Source organism: Anthonomus grandis, chromosome 15 (assembly GCF_022605725.1).
Source record: "Anthonomus grandis grandis chromosome 15, icAntGran1.3, whole genome shotgun sequence".
NCBI classification, from domain to species: Eukaryota; Metazoa; Arthropoda; class Insecta; order Coleoptera; family Curculionidae; genus Anthonomus; species Anthonomus grandis.
This window is the reverse complement of record NC_065560.1, coordinates 14,982,501-14,995,200: the sequence shown is the minus strand read 5'-3', so window position 1 is coordinate 14,995,200 and position 12,700 is coordinate 14,982,501. Positions and strand designations below refer to the sequence as shown.

At 30.9% G+C, this 12,700-nt stretch overlaps 1 long non-coding RNA gene across 1 annotated transcript; it reads right to left on the bottom strand.

The window, feature by feature from the left end:
• Positions 1–6,759: 6,759 nt before the first annotated feature.
• On the bottom strand, positions 6,760–9,845 carry LOC126744922 (uncharacterized). Its single transcript, XR_007663373.1, has 4 exons — positions 9,700–9,845; positions 7,252–7,425; positions 6,958–7,119; positions 6,760–6,899 (listed from the first exon to the last, which is right to left on the bottom strand). It is a non-coding gene; the product is annotated as an uncharacterized LOC126744922 (long non-coding RNA).
• Between the last annotated feature and the right edge of the window lie 2,855 nt (positions 9,846–12,700).

Sequence of the window (12,700 nt, the reverse complement as noted above, 5' to 3'; positions counted from 1 at the left end):
ATATAGTAAAGGTTTTTTGAGCTTACGGTGTGTAAATTATTTAAAGAAAGCTTTGTTCGGGATTTTGTTTCGGTTCGTTGATCCGCAATGTTTGGATTTGTGTTGCAATTTGCGACATTGTCTGGTCTGTTTGTTTCTGATCTGGTGGGTGGTTTTGGTTCGATATTAATGGAAAATTTCGATTTGACGTTGCTAAAGGATTTTGTTGTGTTGCCAAATTATTATTAGGTTCGTGTTGATTTCCTATTGGCTGTTCAAATAGATTATAATCAATTTGGTTAGAAAAATCTTCGACATTTTGATCGTAATAATAGGTTTGACTATTATCGGAATAATAGTTGTACTGCTCGAGGTAGTTATCAGAATAACTATTCTCATAAAAATAATTATTTTCGTCAAAATAGTTATATTGTGAACCATCATCAAGGTTCATATGATAGGTTCTTTGATAGTTTGGGTTGCTTTGAATGACACTGGGACGATACTGGTTTTGGCTACTTTGTCCAAAATTTGGTCGTGGTTGGGGGTTAGAAGGGTTTTGAAATGAAGGTTGATTTTGTGAATATGGCCTTTGAAAATTATTTGGGTTACTATTTAAATTTGGTGCTGGGTTTCCAAAATTATTAGGTCTGGGGCTTGACTGTACTCTACATTCAATTGAAGTATGGCCAATTCTTTCGCATTTAAAACATTTTATACTAGGATTTTGCGGGCGTCTTAAGGTAGTGTTTGGTCTGGATGATGGATGTGGTTGTATGGGTCTATTTTGTTTTTGGTTTTCAAAATAGGACAATTGCAATTCTCGCCTAATTCTAGCTTGAGCTTCAAGTAAATTGTTGGGATTACTTGCACGTACTATGTGACCAATACGTGGGTCTAAACCAGTTAATAGTGTGTTTAGAGCCATCGAGTCTATTAAATTCGTTTGTGCTATTTTTTGAGGTGCGGTTAAATTTTGTTTTTGCACGGCAGAGTGCATTTTAGAGTTAAGAGTTTGAAGCCTATTAAAGAATATTAACGGGGATTCATTTGGTAATTGTTTTAATCTTTGCAAATCTTGGATTAAAGAAGAGAGGTCCCGACTATCATCAAAATGTAAACTTAATAATTGCTTAACTTCTAAATATGATAATAAATTTCTAGAATTGACAAGTTGTGCGGCTTTTCCTTTTAATTTATTTTTTATGTGAATAACTAAAAGATCGCGTTGTTCACCGACTGCCGTGTTGTAAGCACAATCGCACGCATGTAAAAATGAGCCTAAAAATATTGCATCACCATCAAATTCAGGAATTAAAGAAAAAATTTCAGATAGTTTATAAGTTTCAAGGTGAATATCGTGAGCTGACGTATTCGCTTGTCGATTATGTTGTTCAGTTTGTTCAGTTTCGTTTGTGGTAGACATTATAATTTTTTAAATACTTTTTTCGAGATACGAAATTAGAAAATCGAACAGTATAAAAATAGAAGAGAAAAAAAAATGTGTATAAAATATTAAAATACACAAAAACAAAAAATATAAACGAATGATTCAACGCTTTTACTTACAAAAGAATCTTTTTAACCATTGTCTTGTTCTCTGCTTGTTGGATACCAGGGGCTTCACCAGGTGTTCCTTCCGTACCCTTGTTGCTGAGTGAGGACGCTGGATTACCTTAGGGTGCTAGTGGTTCTTACTGTAGCTAATATTACTCGCGAATTTGGATCAACCTGTTTTCGCGGCGTATAACTATCCGTTCCGACTGCGCCAATGTTAGATTGTAGATTTCAAAAATAACTTTTTTAAAAAAACTTTTATTTCAAATTACAAAAATAAAAACCGACATAGGTTTATCTTACACTAAATACTTAATAATAATGATTTTTGAGCTAACAAGCAATGGCTTTTTATACAAACAGAAAATGCTGACTATCATGAGAACAATAAGATAAGGTTCTTTCCACAGTCTTTTTAAACAAACAACAGCTAAGCATAAAAGGTGCTACGTTTGCTTATTCCCGGAAACGCCTACGGATCTGGTTGAGACGGTAAACATGTGGGTTGGCCTTGGTATCGGGTTTCATGGTATATTCTTATCTAACATATATATAACAGGATCTGTATATATATCTGTATATATATATATATATATATATATAATAATTTAAAAAATGATATGTTGTTAAGTTTGTTTATTAGAGTTTTATTTCTGATTTTTTATTATATTTTTATCAGAGTTGATATTTTATTTTTTATTAGAATAACGCTTTAATTTTCATTAGGCAAAACACAGCATATTAAACATTTTAAGATTACAATTCTATGCGGGTTTTACACATTGTCATGTCTGTAAAACCCGCATTAGAATAAATATTTTAAAAATGCCTGGATTTTCGCGTAATATTTTGGGACATATTGTCGCCAAACGACGCAGCTCCCACGAAAGTCAGATGTTCACTATAATCCCGTCCTCGGGTAAGGATGTGCGATACGATACGATTTTCTCAAGTACCGGTATTTTTTCTCCCGATACTCGATATTTTGTACCGGTACTTTAACGTACGATACGGTCCGATCTGTTTGAGTTTTATGCAGTACCTATTGTATCCCGTATCGAAGAATGCTATGAAATAAATTTAATTTAATCAAAAAGATACCACATTGTAAGAAAGTAGACTCGTCTCAGGTTTAGAATCGACTATATTGATCAGATAGAAAATACATATACATTTCGTTAACAATAATATTAATTGGTCTTGATCTATTAACCTACATCAGTGTTGCGACCTAGATTTGACGTTGGGTTATATTTGTTGATACTAAATAGTTTACATAAAGGTAGCACCACATCTTTCCCCTTTTAAAAGAATGGCATATAAATTAATATGAATGAAGCAGTGAAGCACGGATTTACTCCTGTTTCCTTCTGTTTATGTTTATCCGTAGTGTTGGCAGATGCAACCCATTTTCTGAACGCCTATTTTCAAAGGCTGATGCGATAATGGATGAATGCCGTAACAGACTTCTTGGAGATAGACTTTCAAGGCTATTATTTTTAAATTCGTTAGAATTAAGTTACTGGAATTTGTAATTATTTTTCAATTTCTAGAATAATTATTTTTGTCTTACGTTTTAATGTTTTCTGTTGTTCGGTTTTAATTTAAGTGACGACAAATGTCAAATTTTCACTTGTAGTTATTTCGAAATAAATGCTGTTAATAAATAATATTTTAATAAATAATACTAAAAATATCAGTATTGACCATACCAGTCCGCGCTAATTTAACATTTTTAAAAAATATATATATTTAGTTAAATCGTACCGGTACTTGGAATATCGGTACTGAACTTGTCGATATTGTAACCAACCGGTACTTTTAAAACGATACGATACGATCCGAAATACCGGTACTTTCCTCAGTATCGCACCTCCCTATCCTCGGGCCGGCCGGGGTGGTGCTCTCACTAGAATCACAGATTTAACTAGCTACGCTCCAGACAACCACTCCAATGTATTTCATTTGTCCCCACTGAGAAAGCAGCCGCTTGCTCGCGATTCAGCCGAAAACGGATATTTCGCTCCGATTGTGGCCCTGCGTTGCAAATTTTAATTTTTGTCGGTAGGTATGCTTCCGGGTCTTCGCTTCAATCATCGCATCGTAGCATCCTTAGAACATTGAAAGGCTAGAAGTAGCATGCCGTGGAACTATGGGCAGGTTTGTTTGCTTGCGAAATCTCTGATGCAATGATGCCAAATGTTTATAGAGAAATGGCAATAATCACTTTATAATATCATAAAAATTTTTAGTTGTTTCCGATGGCTCAAAACAATACTACTGCTCCCTATATTTTTTATTTAATAAAATATCAAGCATTTTTTTAAAATAATTTTGATAAAATACACTATATCGAAGTCAATATACAGTGGCCCAGAAAAGTCATGGTACAATAGAGAATTACAATACAAATTTTATTTATAATTTTTTTATGAAATAAAAATCAATTTTTACTTTTATGTATTTATTTTTTCTAATGCCCTACATCATAACATAAACCTATTTCCATAATATATCTAACATACAATAAATAAAAAAATAAAATAAAATTTCTTACAAAAATTTAATCCACAAAAGTCAAGGTACATTTCAGACTATGGGCTAATAAAGTTCTGTCAATAACGCGTGGGAAAACCCTTCAGTTTAATAACCTCTTTTAAGCGATTTGGCATTGAATGAACTAGTTTTTTCGTCACATCGTTGGATATTTTTGGCCACTCTTCTAAAATTACCTGTTTTAAGTCTGATTTATTATGAATCACATGTTGCCGAATTTTTCTCCCCAAAACATCCCATAAATGTTCTATAGGATTAAGATCGGGACTTTGGGGAGGAGTTTCCAGCAGATGGGGAGTATTAAAAACCAACCACTGACGTACTGTATAAGCTTTGTGCTTAGGGTCGTTATCCTGTTGAAAGTAATAGTTCTCATGCAACCCTAATTTTTCAGCACTGGCACGTAAATTTTCTTTTAACATATTTAAGTATACTTTTTGATCCATTGTTTCGTCGATAAAAACAATATTTCCTACACCTGAAGTTGCCATGCAACCCCAAACCATTACTCCACCTCCTCCATGTTTCACTGTTTTGATTGTATTTTTCGGATTAAGAGCTTCACCGGGTTTCCTCCACACCTTGACACGACCATCGGACCCAAAAATGTTAAATTTACTTTCATCTGACCAGATAACTTTATCCCAGAAATCAAGTTCAATAGACTTGTACTTTTCAGCGAATTCCAGTCTCTTTTTTCTATTAATATCGCTAACATGGGGCTTCTTACGTACACTACAGGATTTGTATCCACCCTGGTTAAGTTTCCGGCGAACAGTTTCTTCATGAACAGATACTCCAAACATTTCTCTTAACTCTGATGATATTTGTATGGCACTTTTCTTTGGGTCCTTCTTAATTTCATTTAATATGTACCGGGATTCGCGCTCTGACAGCTTCCGAGGACGTCCTGTTCGCGTTTTATTTTCAATTCTGTTTTCATTTTGAAAACGATTTACTACTTTTTGTATAGTGGACCTGCTTCTTTTAATCACTTCTGCAATTTTGGTGTATGATTTTCCCTCTCTATGCAAATTAATAATAATTTTCCGCTCACTGACACTTAATTCGGTTCTTCCCATGATTATCACTGTATTTACCAGTCAAAGTTAAGAAGAAATATTCTAGTGAATACTGAAAACGAATGCCAGAATAGTATTAGAGGAATGTTCTTATTAGCAAATAACAAAATAACAATAAATTTAAAAGATACTTGCATATTTTGATTTACACAAATTAAGAGTACCTTGACTTTTGTGGATTAAATTTTTATAGAAAATTTTATTTTATTTTTTTGTTTATTGTGTGTTAGATATATTATGCAAATAGGTTTATGTTATGATGTTGGGCATTGGAAAAAATAAATACATAAAAGTATAAATTGATTTTTATTTCATATAAAAATTATAAATAAAATTTATATATAAATTGTCTATTGTACCATCACTTTTGTGGTCCACTGTATGTACTTTAAATAAATGAAAATAAAGTACGAAGCAACGAGAAAACGTTAATGGCATCGCAACGCCGCTCGATCGCATTGTTGATGCCACGGATACGAGCACTCTCTACCAGTGACGTCGTCAACAAATATTTACCTGCTAAATTTTAATTAATTATTATAGAGTTCGAGTATAAGTAATATTACCATTTATGAGCTATTTATGTGTTTTTTTAACGGACTTCGTTAGAGGAAGGTCCTAATAAAAGGCAGCATTTTTGTCAAAGCATTTTTATGGAAATTAAATATTTTATTAATATAATATTATAGATTTCTTAATAAATCATGTTTTAAGACACAAATTTTTAACATTTCGCAAAATTTTATTGTTATTGTTATATTGGACAAAACTCAGTTTTACATCACTTATTTTATATCATATAATATATACTTCTATGGTGCTGACTTTTTCAAAGGGACAGTATTGCTTCAGCGGTAAGAGTTAAAACTACAAGGATGTTCAAATTGTGAAGGAGTTGCAGGTTTTTTATAGGTTATAAGATTTTTATTATGAGTATTTAGCCTGTACAATGGTTTATAGACATTTATAGACCTAATACCAATTATTATATCATATTAATTTATACTAAAAAACAAGGATTACCTAAGAATAAAGACTATAGTAATATGGTATAGAAATAAGACTATAGAAATAGATTAGATTAGATAGTTTATTAGTAGTAATATACAAACAAGTACTTTTACAAGTCAAATAAAATGTGTAGTATGTTGGGCTTTCTGGAAAATCATATTATTATTTCTTAAGTATTTTCATAATGACTTAAGACATCTAATTCAATTTCTTTGGCGCAAATTTGTTTGAAGCAATCTTCAAATTTTAATTTTTTGTTCTTTATTTTTTTTTCCATAATTTGGTGACAAGTGATTTAGCTTTTGAAACGGTGGAATCATCACTGCTTAGGTCCTCAGAATATCATTTTGATTTTACCCTATAATAATATACATGAAAATATAGTATTACCTAAATTAAAAAGAAAAAATTAAAAAAATGTATTATGATAATCCAATTTATTCCAATAATTACATTTTAATACAACAAATATAACACAATAAAATACTATATCACTTTTAAATAAGATATATAGAATAGGATGATACATAAAAGCATAAAAGCATAAAAGTAGTAGTCTATTTTGAGGGTATTTTTACCTTTTCCTTGGCAGAGTCAGGGAATGTGTAGCAGTTAAACAAAAACGGCTTGGATGAGAAATAGTAATTGTTGACCTAGACCTCACGGTAACTATTAATCTCAGATGCAGTTATTGTTGATGATGAATGATCAGATCTGTAATTATACAAAATTTGGTGTATCAAGAATATTAATCTATTTAAATTATCCATACTTGTCTATATTAGATTCACTGTTTGTACTATATACCATTTTGGAAGCTAAAGAATTTTTTGCACTCTTCAGGAAAACTACCCCTGTAGCTTTGAAGGGTAAATCACTTGGTAAATTAACTGAATTATCGGCTGCTGTGTTTTTAACCAGTGCATCAGAAATCCTAGTAAAAAAATAGTTTTACACACATACCTAATTTAATAAGTATTAGATATAAATAAAGCTTATATGAGTAACACTAATACTTTTTGTAACGATTTTTTTATGCTAGAAAAATATATTTAAAAAAAATTACCTTTGAGGTAGAGCTGATTTTTTTAATAAAGTCTGGCTACTGATAATATTATCTTCCTTATATAAGAAATCACTTCTAAGGATGTGATCTGAACAAATATGTTCTTTTTAATTGTGTTGATTTCCATTAATGAAATCCATTGTTCCCTTTGGGCATATATTAGGATTAGGCAATCTATAATAAGTATTTGATATTTAATCAAAAAGCAAAAAAAATTACAGTAATAAATTAATATGTGGTATCAATTACTATATATATTATTGTAAGTTGCAATATGGTAAAACAGAAAAAAAATTATCTACCAAATTTTAAGGAAAGACAAAATTAACTTTATTCATAGATATCAATATCTAAATAAATTTCAAAATTCTTTAGGCAATAAAAAATTAGTAATTTCATCTATCTATCTAATGTCTATATTAAAAAAACATAACTATACAGGGTGTCATTGAAATGGTGTAAAAAAATTCGGGGGGTGATAGTACTCCTAAAAATTTTAAAAAAAGTTCCTATAACTATAGGGTGGAAAATGCATATTAAGGGAGTTAGGGGCACTGAAAGGGTAAATTTAAAAAACGGTTTTTTGAAATTGTAGGCTTAAAAAACGAGATAAAATTTCGAAAAAAAATCCTCTGCCATAAATTTTGACCCAAAATCAAATGGTGATACTGAAAAATAATTTGGAAAATCGGAAAGGGTAGTTTTTGCAAGGGTAGGGGGTTAATTCGTGAATAACTTTTTTCAGGTTATTTTCTTCGCAACGTGGGTTCATTTTTTAAAAACTACATACTTTTTCCTACAAAAAAGGTACTCTTGTTGCACATCGCCCAGAACGATGGTTTTCGAGAAAATTGAAGGCAAAAAGTTTGCTCTGATGGGCTGCTAACTGGTTAAACAACATAAACTTATGAAAGTTATGGGGTTTCAAAAGTAGTTATTAAATAATTAATTGAAAAATCTAAATTTCATGATTTTTAAAACATCGTATTGCTTTAAAAAAACGAAATAAACATAGACTTATTGGACCATTTTTTCTACCCCCGAGGTTAATTTGACACCTTTTGAAAAGTCGCTTGTTATTTATAATAATAAACATTTTAGGCTAAATGGTCAAAGTTACCTTAATTTTCTAATACATGATCTACCAGCACTTTTGGAGGAAGTTCCCATAGCACAGAGGCAGATCACGTATTTTATGCATGATGGTGCACCAGCTCATTTTCCGCTAGCGGTGAGGAATCATTTAAACCAAGTTTTTGAGAGGCGTTGGATAGGACGTGGTGGTCCACAAGCTTGGCCAGCAAGATCACCAGATCTTAATCCATTAGATTTCTACTTCTGGGGCCACTTGAAAACTTTGGTTTACTCAGTGCCGATTAATACTGAAGAGCAACTACGTCAACGCATTATCGACTGTTCCAATCAAATTCGTACAACCCCAGGGATATTCCACAGGGTACGCAGATCATGGAGAAGAAGAGCAGATGTCTGCATTGAAATGAATGGTGGTCACTTTGAACATTTACTATGAATGAATTAAGAAATGCATTATTTTAATAAGGAATTTTGGTAATTGGTTTATTTCGTTTTTTAAAGCAATAAGATGTTTTAAAAATCATAAAATTTAGATTTTTCAATTAATTATTTAATAACTACGTGTTTACTTTTGAAACCCCATAACTTTCATAGGTTTATGTTGTTTAACCAGTTAGCAACCCATCAGAGCAAACTTTTTGCCTTCAATTTTCTCGAAAACCATCGTTCTGGGCGATGTGCAACAAGAGTACCTTTTTTGTAGGAAAAAGTATGTAGTTTTTAAAAAATGAACCCACGTTGCGAAAAAAATAACCTAAAAAAAGTTATTCACGAATTAACCCCCTACCCTTGCAAAAACTACCCTTTCCGATTTTCCAAATTATTTTTCAGTATCACCATTTGATTTTGGGTCAAAATTTATGGCAGAGGATTTTTTTTCGAAATTTTATCTCGTTTTTTAAGCCTACAATTTCAAAAAACCGTTTTTTAAATTTACCCTTTCAGTGCCCCTAACTCCCTTAATATGCATTTTCCGCCCTATAGTTATAGGAACTTTTTTTTAAATTTTTAGGAGTACTATCACCCCCCGAATTTTTTTACACCATTTCAATGACACCCTGTATATAGATAGGTACATGGGTATTATGCCTTCTTTCTCTCAAAACAACAAAAAAAAACATAAAATCCTGTAATAAAACCAGGGACAAAATTCTAGTTTTATATTTTTTATAGCCTATTGATAGATGAATATGTTCAAAAAAATATTTAGATTTAAAAATATAAATATTTTGGTATTTTACGCACACTTTCGCATTCAAGTTTTTATTAGGTTTATATTTATAAGATCCCCTATTCTACGTTTATGATGATGGTAACCCTATGATGTGATGTTATAAAAGTATCGGTACTTACTTGTGAAAAGATCGGCTTGAATCACCTTTTATCATGATGCGGCACAAACGACACAAGTTTTTGCCATCCTAGCAAATTAAAAAAACACTAAAATGTGGCCTTTTTCCTTTTTAAACCAAAAATGAAAGAAAATACACGAATCCCGAAAATAAACATAAAGCTGTTTGACAGATGACACTACGCGTATGGCTCAGGCGCTTAAGCTCCGGTGTTGTCGCTTCAAATTTTTTAGAAGCAGTTTTAGAGATAAGAATGTTAATAATTTTGTTTTTTTTTGCTTAAGAATATTATATTTATTCTTAAAATAGGTTAATTGTGGTATTTATACTTCTTATTTTAAATCTTGCTATAAAATACAACACAAATAATTTAAATTAACGTTATAATGGTTGTTAAAATATAGCTACAAATTTCCTCCGTTGGAAATTTGCGTCGACTTGACAACAGAGAATCGGCAAATATGTTTGTAAACAAAACATCCCTCTTGCCCCTGTGCACATGTTGGACTCAAACAAAGTTGTTGTTTACTAATTCTAGCCTTTCAATGTTCTAAGGTAGCATCGCTTTCGTCGGCCACTAACGCACTTTTTTTTCCTCGATGCGACGCCGACGCGACGGGGTTAATTTTATTGACTAAGTAGGTACTGTCACAGATTTTACATTTTAAATCTGTGGTACTGTGACAATAATAATTGACGAATTTTTAAAAAGGTTTGTTTTACTAAAATTTTTTTTGCGATTTTTTTATTCGATAGTTTTATATTTTGCAACAAATATAAAAAAAATTAAATGAAAAGTATAAAAACGAGCGAAAAAGCTGTTCTTTTATTTTTTTGCTTCTTTACTGTATAATTAATAAAAAGATTATAAATCATAAAAGTTTTTTTTATGTAAACAATAAAGGATATATCCGAAATATTTAAACTATAATAATGTAAGTTTTATGGTATATTAAAGGTAATTAAAGATTTTTAAACGATAAATTCGAAAATAAAAAAAAAATTTGTCGTTTTTGTTTTTAATCTATAGGTTGATAAGATGTATAGATTGATACATTATATACCTATATAGATAGTAGTACTTTTTAATAGTTAATAAAATAAATTATTAGACTGAGGTAAGATAATCTTTAAACTATATACTTAAAATAAAGTCCAAAATGTTGTTTAGTTTTTCTTCAAACTCATTTCATCAAATGCCACTAGGCATTTTTTTTCGTTTTGGGTCATCACAGCACATTTTTGTTTTAAAAAAAATTCAATATTTTCATCTATACCCGTAAGTAAAGCCACAAAACAAAAAGTTACACTGCAATTTACAAAATAATAGTCAAAATCAATTTAAATGAAGTATTACTGGATTAAATTAATCAATAATGATTAAATTAAATTAAATTAATGATTAAAATTAAATCTGTGATACAAGAGGCTCACCGCAACCCTCTTAAATCCTTAAAACCCCTACCGCCGTACACCGTAATAAATTTATGGTCGCCCGAGGTGATCGGTATGGGCGCCCGGGTCTTATTACATTTGGCAACAGAGCGCAACAAAACGTGCTGTTGGTCAACCGGCTTGAAAAGTCAGGCGACATTTCGGGTGACGTTTTTACCTATGCGAGTGTTTATCTCATAGAGAAATGAATATTAAATATACTTTTAATTACTCTATGGTTTATCTGGAGCGTAGCTAATTAAATCTGTGCTAGAATCTAGGGACAGAAAATTCTACTTTGCTTCCGCATGCGCTTTTGGGCTTTCTTCGCTTAACCTTAAGGAATATTTTGCGTGGTTGCCAAACGTGTCAAAAACGTCAGTATATTTTCCTGATTTGAATGTGTATTATTTATTTTAATTTAGCACAAACAAGTATTTATTTTTCAAGCAAAGCATTTATTCAATTAATATGTGTACATTAAAAGTAAAATAAACTAATACTAAAATTTCGGTTGTATCAACAAAAACTTAATTTTTGTGCTTACCTCCCTATATTGGGTTTAGAAAACTGATGGATTTAAACAGATAAATAACATAAAATAACAAATAAGATAAGAAAATAAAAAACTTGGTGGCATTTACAGCCAAATAAAATATGAATAAGAAATAAGGGTGACTTGTGGTATTACCCTTACAATTCTAATTATTTTATTTTTAAACAATGATCTTTCCGTAGAAATAGAAAATTGTATATTACCTATAGGGTCACATGGTTAAAAAGCAAACAAAAAAAAACAAACGAGTTTTTATTAAATAAAACACAGAAATTAACTGTTTAAGTTTGATATACATTAAAGACTACACTATTGTATACATACATTGGATTAATTATACAGATACAATTTTTTTATAGCAAGAAATCATTAGGCTCAGCTGTGAGAATAGAATTTCATACGCCTTACTATTTTAGTTTTAAAAATATTAATTTACGAAATTTCACTTTTTTGACGCTGACTGATTGACTCACTCACTTAGGATCATCAAAATGTTAAGGCACTTCCAAATGACTTAAAGAGCTCAAATTCTGTAGACAGCTTAGGTTTAGAGAATAACCAACGAAAAAAATCAAAAAATTTTCCCTTCTAACCTCCTTCACCACCCCTCTTTAATGATTTTAATTTTCCCAACTACTTAGAGAGCTGAAATTTTGTAGTCAGGTCTGGTTTAGGGAAGAACTAACGAGAAAATTCAAGATATTTCTGAAGAAAAAGAAAAAATAACCTACCTACTTAAACAAAAAAAAAAATGTACGCTGATTTTATAAAACCTTGCAAAAATATCTGAAATCAAAACAAAAACATTTCATGTAAAAATTAAGCCAAGTTTGGCTTATACTTGCTGGCTAAAAAGGGAACGAGATCTCAAATTTCGCCAAGCATACATTTTGAAACTTCTCCTTTAGAAAAAAAATGAGGAATCTTTAAAAAAATCCTTTTTTATTCGCAAATATATGCGAGACTTGGTAACATTTTTACATCAAATGTTCTAATTGTTGCGATAAAGTAT